The following is an 8,196-nucleotide window of genomic DNA, read 5'->3' as shown; positions in this document are numbered from 1 at the left end:
TGACGTTTCTGCCCTTGTTGGAAGTCTCTTGTAAGTATTATATGACTTCACGTTGGTTCAGATTTTTGTGGAAAGACTAAGTATTACTTTAAGAATTAACCGTTTTGTTGAATTTTTTCTTAATTATCCATGTCATGGTATATAAGTGAGAAAAACGTCATGATAAGGCAATGCTGGTTGTGTTTTTTTTTTTTAATTTTTTTTTTTATTTATGATAGTCCAGAGAGAAGGAGAGAGGCAGAGACAAAGGCAGAGGGAGAAGCAAGCTCCATGCACCGGGAGCCGATGTGGGATTCGATCCCGGGTCCAGGATCGCGCCCTGGGCCAAAGGCAGGCGCCAAACCGCTGCACCACCCAGGGATCCCCTGGTTGTGTTTTATTTACAAGTGCTGAATAGGGAAAGAATGAAAGTTTTCTACAGTCTCCTGAATATTTAGATTTAATTTCTTCCATTACTTTTTTTTATACACATTTCCTTGTATAATTAAGACTTAGGTATAACTGTGTCTTTCTTTTCTAGCTTAGTTACTCCTTCATTAATCAGATATACCCTAAATGCCTACTGTATGCCTAACACGGTTCTGGGCATTGGGATACAGCAGTCACAGAACCAAGATGTTCTTTTTCTCTGGCTTAGATTCATGCTGTCTCGTGATTAATTATATACTTTCTGCAAATATCTTTAGTGGCTCTTTGAAGAAAAAAAATCAAGTTTTTCATTAAGTAAAAGGGAGTACAGTATTTTCTGTACTAAAATTTCCATTGAAGAAAAGCAATTAGCTAATATAACTGATTAGAGATCAAGCTAAACTAGCTTTTCTGACATGATAGCTGGCTCACATGTGAGGGAGACAGGAAGGATAGTTGTACCTTTCAAAAAATAATTGTACTTTAATGATCTTATCCAATTTAGGTTCATTTGACCTACTGATTTATACAGACAAGGATTTGGTTGTACTTGAAAAAATGGGAAGAGTCAGGACCACAGTTTGTTACCAATTCTGAGGAAGTCCGTCTTCGTTCATTTAGTACTACTATCCACAAAGTAAATAGCATGGTGGCCTATAAAATTCCCACCAGTGACTGAGGATGAGATAAGGACAGTGATGTACTTGTAGTTCTCAGATGCGGTTTTCCGAAACCAAGTCAACTATAGTTGATAAATTTTGTATCACTGGTTAATTTTTAGACTGGGAAAACTTAACATTCTACATCTATTGAACTGTGCATAATTGTCCAATTTTTTTCTACCTGTATAACTTTATACAGGGTTGACATAAATTATTGCACATTGTTCAAAAGGGAACTAGCAGATCACATCAGCATTGTTGTCAATTCCTTGAAAGTGGTAACTGTAGATGGATAACTTTTGCCATAAAACTAAATGCCTTCTTAAATCAGACCTTTTGGTCAAGGACTTTGACTCTGGAATATAGGTAGGAAGATATTAAATGTAAAATACAGCAACAGAAGTCTGAATATGAGAGTGTTTGTTAGATTCTGAAATTATCTAACGATAACTTGCAAGTAATGAAACATTGCTCATAATAGGTCTCCTTGCCATTTATTTTATTTGTCTATTTTCCATATTGAAAACATTTCCAATGATTTGATTTTAATTTGTTGTAGAACTCGAACCTACAAAGCTACGTATATTGCCACTGTTAAATTCCTGTGATACAGAACTCTTAATTTTTTTTATGTTTTCTAAAATCAAGCTTTAAATGATGATGAAATAAAGTTAAATATGTATGTTTAAAATTTGTCTTAAAATATGTTTATATTGGTGTGGTATTAACACATACAATAGAATGGATTCAGTATAGCAATAATATCTTGTGCTTACTGAGGCCTAAGGATACAAACTTGAATAAATCTGGAGGTACTTTCAATTTAATGAACAGCTTTGATTATATCTCTTTAATCTTATAACCTTAGACTTAAAATAAGCATCATTCTCTGTAAAAAATAATAGATGTCATTGGAATTAATTCATTTTAGCATGTAGTGTACTGGAGAACTTTTCTATCCTCTTAGCCTTATTGCCAGCCTAGTTTTCCTTATTTTTAAGGGTCAGTTTAAGGCAAACTTCTGACGTCTTTTCTCATCTCTATTCTAAATGTTACCTTGTTTGTAATTAAGTGCTTAGTATCAGACACCGTTCTAAGCTTTTTATATGATTTAACTCATTAACCTTCACTATAAAGTAAAAACACATGGCCTGTATCACTCATTCAGAAATTACAAAGTGAGCACCTGTTAAAGTGCCAAGTATTAGGATGAATGAAACAAAGTCCTGGTCTTTCTAAAGCGTGAGATATGGAGAGGAAAATAGATGGCAATCTTCCAGGCAGTTACTACACAGGTTTATCTCATTATGTATTTGTCTTTGTTTTTTCACCTGAGTAATCTAATCTCTTTGATCCAGTTGCCTGCTTGTTAAGAATAAAGGGCAATTCTCTCATTGCAAGACAAATAAGTGCCAGTAATTGATGACAGGTATCGTGAATGCTATTGTGAAAGCCCATTGCCTTGAGAATTGTTGAAGCTATCTAATTGAGGGTCCACCCACATGTGTCCTTTTCCTGAATAAGAAAAGTAGTTCTAGGGATCCCTGGGTGGCGCAGCGGTTTAGCGCCTGCCTTTGGCCCAGGGCGCGATCCTGGAGACCCGGGATCGAATCCCACGTCGGGCTCCCGGTGCATGGAGCCTGCTTCTCCCTCTGCCTTTGTCTCTGCCTCTCTCTCTCTCTGTGTGTGACTATCATAAATAAATAAAAAAAATAAAGTAGTTCTGCAGAAATGAAAATGATGTTGAATTAAGGTATGGTCAAGAGTCTGGTTTTCCAAACATGAGGTATGTTACAAAGTGAACACTAGTAAGATTAAAACATTTAAATACTGGGCTGTTTGTAACCTCTAAACATGAAACATTAGGTTGAGAAGGAAAACAGAACTGGAAGTTCAGTAAAAATATGAAGAGTTAACAATTCTGGTCCTACTTTTGGGACAAAAGTTTGAAATTCTTTTTAGAAAGCAGTAACTGCTTTAGGAAACACTAAATGACTCTGCTAAATAACCAGAAATAATGTGGTCATTCCCTGAAAAATGTTCACCAGTAGCAACTTTCTTAATAGGTCACGGATAATACTTTAATTTCTGTCAGTTGTTTTTATTCATCAAATTAAACTGTCCTAATATTGCCACTTATACTTTGTGGCTTATAACACTACTGACTCCTACTAGTACATCTATTAGAGTTGAGTGGGAGCCAAGCTACAAGCTTTATTGGCAAAGCTCAATCGGAAAAGCTTTGGCCTATGGCTCCAACTAAACTTGTCCTGCCCTCTTTTCCTATACCTGAAGTCCACCTTAAGAGGAAGATATTTATTTATTTATTTTTTTAAGAGGAAGATATTTAAACCAACAGATGCAAGAATTGCGAATGACCTATGAACAGTGGGTATTATGTGTAATTGATGAAATCACTAAATTATACTCCTGAAACCAATATTACACTATATGTTAACTAAAATTTAAATAAATGTTTGGAAGAAAAAAAGAGCCCTACATGACTTCCACACCATGTTATACAGAGAAACCAAGATTCTAAGAGAGCCTGATGGGCCTGCCCTGGACTCTTGACTCAGTTTTGCTTACCATAGGTGGAGGAATGGAAACATGTTCCGACTGGGCCTATCAGGGTCTGAAATAGAGCCCCAGAAGGGACTGAACCACACGTCTCCAGGATTCTTCTCCCAGTGTCATCAATTGGAGAGAGGAGTCAAGCCTCCATGGGAATTCACACAGAGGTGTGTAATAGTCTCATGTATTAATTGGCTTTTACACAAACAACCATAGAATAACAATTTTTTCCCTGTAAGTCTGTGGGTTATCTGGAGTGCTTGTCTTCTTCTCCTGCAAATCTGCAGGGCACGTGTCTCCTATCATTGAAGGGGCAATGCCTCACCAGGACTGCTAAAGCTTATCTTCAGAACTTTCACACTGACATTTTTGCCCATATTCCACTGATGCAGGTAAGTCTTAAGGCTAAGCCAAACTTCAATGGGGCCAGAAAGTACACTCTTCTCATGGACTTGGGGAGAGGGCTGTGTGAAAATCTGATGAAAGTGATAGTATAAAAAAAAAAAAAAAAAAGTGATAGTATAAAGGAAAGATCAGGATACCTAAATAATGCTACACTGTAACTCATTTTCCACCAGATGTCATTAATGCTACAATATTCAAATTAAGGTGAACTTTTAACTTTAATGTTCAGCCTTTCCTATTGGAAATTAACTTTGGGATTTCTGGCTACAAAGATATAAAGACATCAGAGGAAGAAAACATAGCACCTGTATTTGTTAGGTAATATTTCATTTAATTTTCCTGCTTTAGTGCACAAGTAGAATTGCAGGATCAATGGACACACAAACAGCTCTACATTTTTTAAACTTTAGATGGTCTCTTCTGTCCATGATCAAGAAGCTCATTTGGCTCCTCAGCAAGCTCATCAAGAGCAGTGTTTCTTCACCTTTCCTAATGGCTCCTACCCTTTTACATCCTTTTAGCAATTGAATGTCCATAACACATTACTTTCCATTTACTGTACTTTACAAAGCTCCAGGTTTCTTTTTTTTTTTTTTTTTTTAATTTTATTTATTTATGATAGTCACACAGAGAGAGAGAGAGGCAGAGACACAGGCAGAGGGAGAAGCAGGCTCCATGCACCGGGAGCCCGACGTGGGATTCGATCCCGGGTCTCCAGGATCGTGCTCTGGGCCAAAGGCAGGCGCCAAACCGCTGTGCCACCCAGGGATCCCAAGCTCCAGGTTTCTTTGGGAGCATTGTAATTACACTGTCCTCAGATGACTTTAAACCAATTAATGGCAGGAACCAAAAGACAGAAGACTTAATCCTGTAACTTATCTATATCGTTCAAAGAATAAATCAAGTGTGAACTTGTGAGCTGTGGTGCAACACTTTCCCAACCAGTCAAAAGAATTGTTTATTAAATAGCCTTTTACTCTTTAGGGAATTAATTTTTGGCTAAAGTTGTAAATAATATCTTCATCTTTTATTAAATATGTAAAGTTCTGTTTTAAATTAATTTTTGTTCAGTGTAACCATGATAAAAACTTGGTGTTGGAATAACTATGGAATAGAAATGCTGCTAAATTTCAAATTTTATTAGTTACATCTTCTTAGAGCAGATCTTTATTTTTTATTTCTTTTTTATTTATTTTTTACTGGAGTTCATTTTGCCAACATAGAGCATAACACCCAGTGCTCATGCCATCAAGTGCTCCCCTCAGTGCGTGTCACCTCGTCACCCCCATCCCCCTACCCACCTCCCCTTCCACTACCCCCTTGTTCATTTCCCAGAGTTAGGAGTCTCTAAGAGCAGCTCTTTAAAGATCTTTCCATTCTTCATGAATATGGCTTTGAAAGCCCGCAGCATTAACTGATGCTTATTTTAAAAAAAATCTAGTTGGGAAAGCTACTTAATCTTCATTAGAGTTGACAATCCCTCTTCCAATATGGCAAAAACATTGTAGCCTTAGCAAGAAAACTATTAGAAAAAGCTTAGAGTGGAAAATGTCAAGAGTTGACTCTCTGATTACACAAGTCAGTTTATGTTACCATTTCACCTACTTTTGTGCTCTTACCATTTGATCTATTTTTATACTAGAGAAACATTTCATTTATTTGTATAAAGTCCATTCATCTGCGTTTATCTGCACCATTTTGCTAGGCAAGCTTGTTTGCACAAAGGAACACATGAGATCAAAATCTTTATTGTTTTGGCATTTTATCTGTGCTAAAAAAAGCCTATGAGTATAAGCACGACCACACATACTCCACTATCCATGCAAGGGAAAGATCTCAAACCTCTTCAAAAACTATCTAGTTATGGACATACCCAGTGGATACCTAGACATGGATCTAAATTTCTTTCTGAACGGCAGTGTCACTGACTCACATGCATTATTACTTAATCCTCACAAGAAATCTAGAGGGGTTATTGTTCCCATTTTACACGTATAAAACCTGAGACTCAGGAAGGCTAGGTAATTTGCTGAACTTCAGACATCCAGGGTCTAGCCCCAGGCCTAACCCTAAACCAATATTCTTTCTCATTGGTTTTCAGAAACTAGACAACAGCGGAAGGTGCCCTGCTCCAGCTGCAGGGACTCAGCCAGAAAGACTGGAATACTACATGACTCTACCTGCAAGTTGGGGAAGGAGAACTCAACACTATTGGTATTGAGTTGCATTCATTTTTTAAAACACTTTTCAAAATAAGCTATCATTAAATTTTATATATCATAGTATTTTTGCTGTATAATAGCATCATGCATTTTCTTTCCATCAATGTTTTCTTCTCTCATTCTTTCACTTGTTTTTGTAACTACATGCTGTGTTGGAATTTGCACTTCTTTACGGGTTGGAACCAGTTGAGAAAGGGGAGACAGAAGGCAATTGAAATGTATGTTATCTACCAAATGATAGGGGTTCCCTAGTAAAGCTGGGTAGAAGGCTTAGACCTCATGCAAAAACAGGGTTTGCTACTGCATCGCCATAAACAAGCCATGTGATGGCCAGAACTGCAGTGGTCCTCACTCGAGCCCACTCCAATAGGGGACCAAGAACACTTTAAGTACAAAAGCTCTACACAGCTTCTATAGGTCTTAAAAAAGGTCTGTTCTACGTTGCTTGGGAATGGTGTGAGAAAGTGAAGAGAGCGACCCAAATCTCTTCTCAACACCATGTTTCTGTCATCAGGATTGGAGTCGAATCCTGAAGAGGGGAATAACGCGCATCCCTCTGAATGTTGCCAGCTTTTTAATTTTTTAAATATATTACATTGTGGGTTCCACTGGCATCATGTGAGTTGTTTAAGTAGCATACTCACAGGCATATTTTTTTCAGTTTTAGTAATTATGTATGTATTTTCATCTGTAGTCAGAAAGATACCTGTTTTTTTTCCTAACATGTTTTAACACATATTACCCTGAGCAAAGATTGTAAAGTCCATGCTGAATACTTAAAAACATGTATTTGTAGAAAAGTCATGAAGGTGGTGTACACATGATGGAAGGCTGAGAAACAATGTCATAACCCTTTGTACTCAGGCATCAGAAGGGGACCAGGCAGCTGTCCCTCTCAGCCGAGTGGTGCTGCTCACAGTGCTGCTGTGCTCCACAGTCCCCAGTCTGCTTGCTTCTCCCTACACAGAGTCCTTCTGGGACTTCTTGAAGGGCATTTTGCTTTTTGCCCATAAAAGACTATCACCATGAGTCAGATAGTACTAAGCTGAAAGTTCACGTCTCTAATTCTATTTCTTATCACTAATTATGCCCAGTCCATGTTGTCCAAAATAGCTCACCAGACGTTATGATATGAATACAGAGACTATATCCATATTAAAATGTCCCAAATTTGAAACAATATGAAAACTCATTTTGTTACTCAACTTCCCACCAACTAAATCCCCTTGCAAATAAAAGCTCTATGAGCTTTATTTAAAGTCCAAATGCTCTCACTCTCCATTTTATACAATTGGCTCAGTGTCAGCCAAGGCTTTTACTCAGAGCCAAGGTTCCTATAGCTGGCAGCTGTGTCCTGGGATTTCACAGGAATGAGTTATAGCTTCTTCAGCTTCTTCAAAGTTGCTTCAAATCTCTAATTAGTTCTAGTCTCCAAGGGTCAGCAATCACAAAGAAACTGTCCCACTATAGAACGTTGTTCACAAACAAAACTGTGGTACCCCACTTAAGTGACTATGTAATGTCACCTGACACTGCTATCAGAGCACAGCAGATAACTTAGTAGCACCTATGCTGGAGACAGCGAGGACCTGGTCTCAGTCTGGTGGCAAGCCAGCCAGCTGCACCAGCACTGAATCCACGGCCTGTGAATCTGTATGACTGAGCAGAAAGTGCCCATCAATAGTTGTGCTTCCACATGTTTAATATAGGTATTCCTTTGCTTTTGCTGTTGTTATTGTTTTGTTTTGGTGATTGTCCCGGGTCTCCCATATATATTACCTACTTTCTCTCAGAGAGTGACATTTGAGACATTATTGCCTTCTTCAAAAATATAGATAGGTATTCTGGTTCTTCTTCATTTTTTTGTGTCTTGTGTCTCATGTTTTGGCTACTTTGGTACAAGATTGTGAGACCACAAGTCTAGA

General features: G+C 37.8%; 1 long non-coding RNA gene across 3 annotated transcripts; it reads left to right on the top strand.

Moving 5' to 3' along the window:
• On the top strand, window positions 1-6,262 carry LOC119879343. 3 transcript variants are annotated; one of them, XR_005387473.1, is made up of 3 exons: window positions 1-30; window positions 3,665-3,811; window positions 6,151-6,262. It is a non-coding gene; the product is annotated as an uncharacterized LOC119879343 (long non-coding RNA). The 3 variants fall into 3 exon arrangements; XR_005387475.1 differs by lacking the exon at window positions 1-30 and adding an exon at window positions 2,145-2,499; XR_005387474.1 differs by lacking the exon at window positions 1-30 and adding an exon at window positions 2,786-2,823.
• The last annotated feature ends 1,934 nt before the right edge of the window (window positions 6,263-8,196 follow it).

Source organism: Canis lupus, unplaced genomic scaffold (assembly GCF_011100685.1).
Source record: "Canis lupus familiaris isolate Mischka breed German Shepherd unplaced genomic scaffold, alternate assembly UU_Cfam_GSD_1.0 chrUn_S662H824, whole genome shotgun sequence".
Classification (NCBI taxonomy): domain Eukaryota; kingdom Metazoa; phylum Chordata; class Mammalia; order Carnivora; family Canidae; genus Canis; species Canis lupus.
This window is presented reverse-complemented; position numbering and strand designations above follow the sequence as displayed.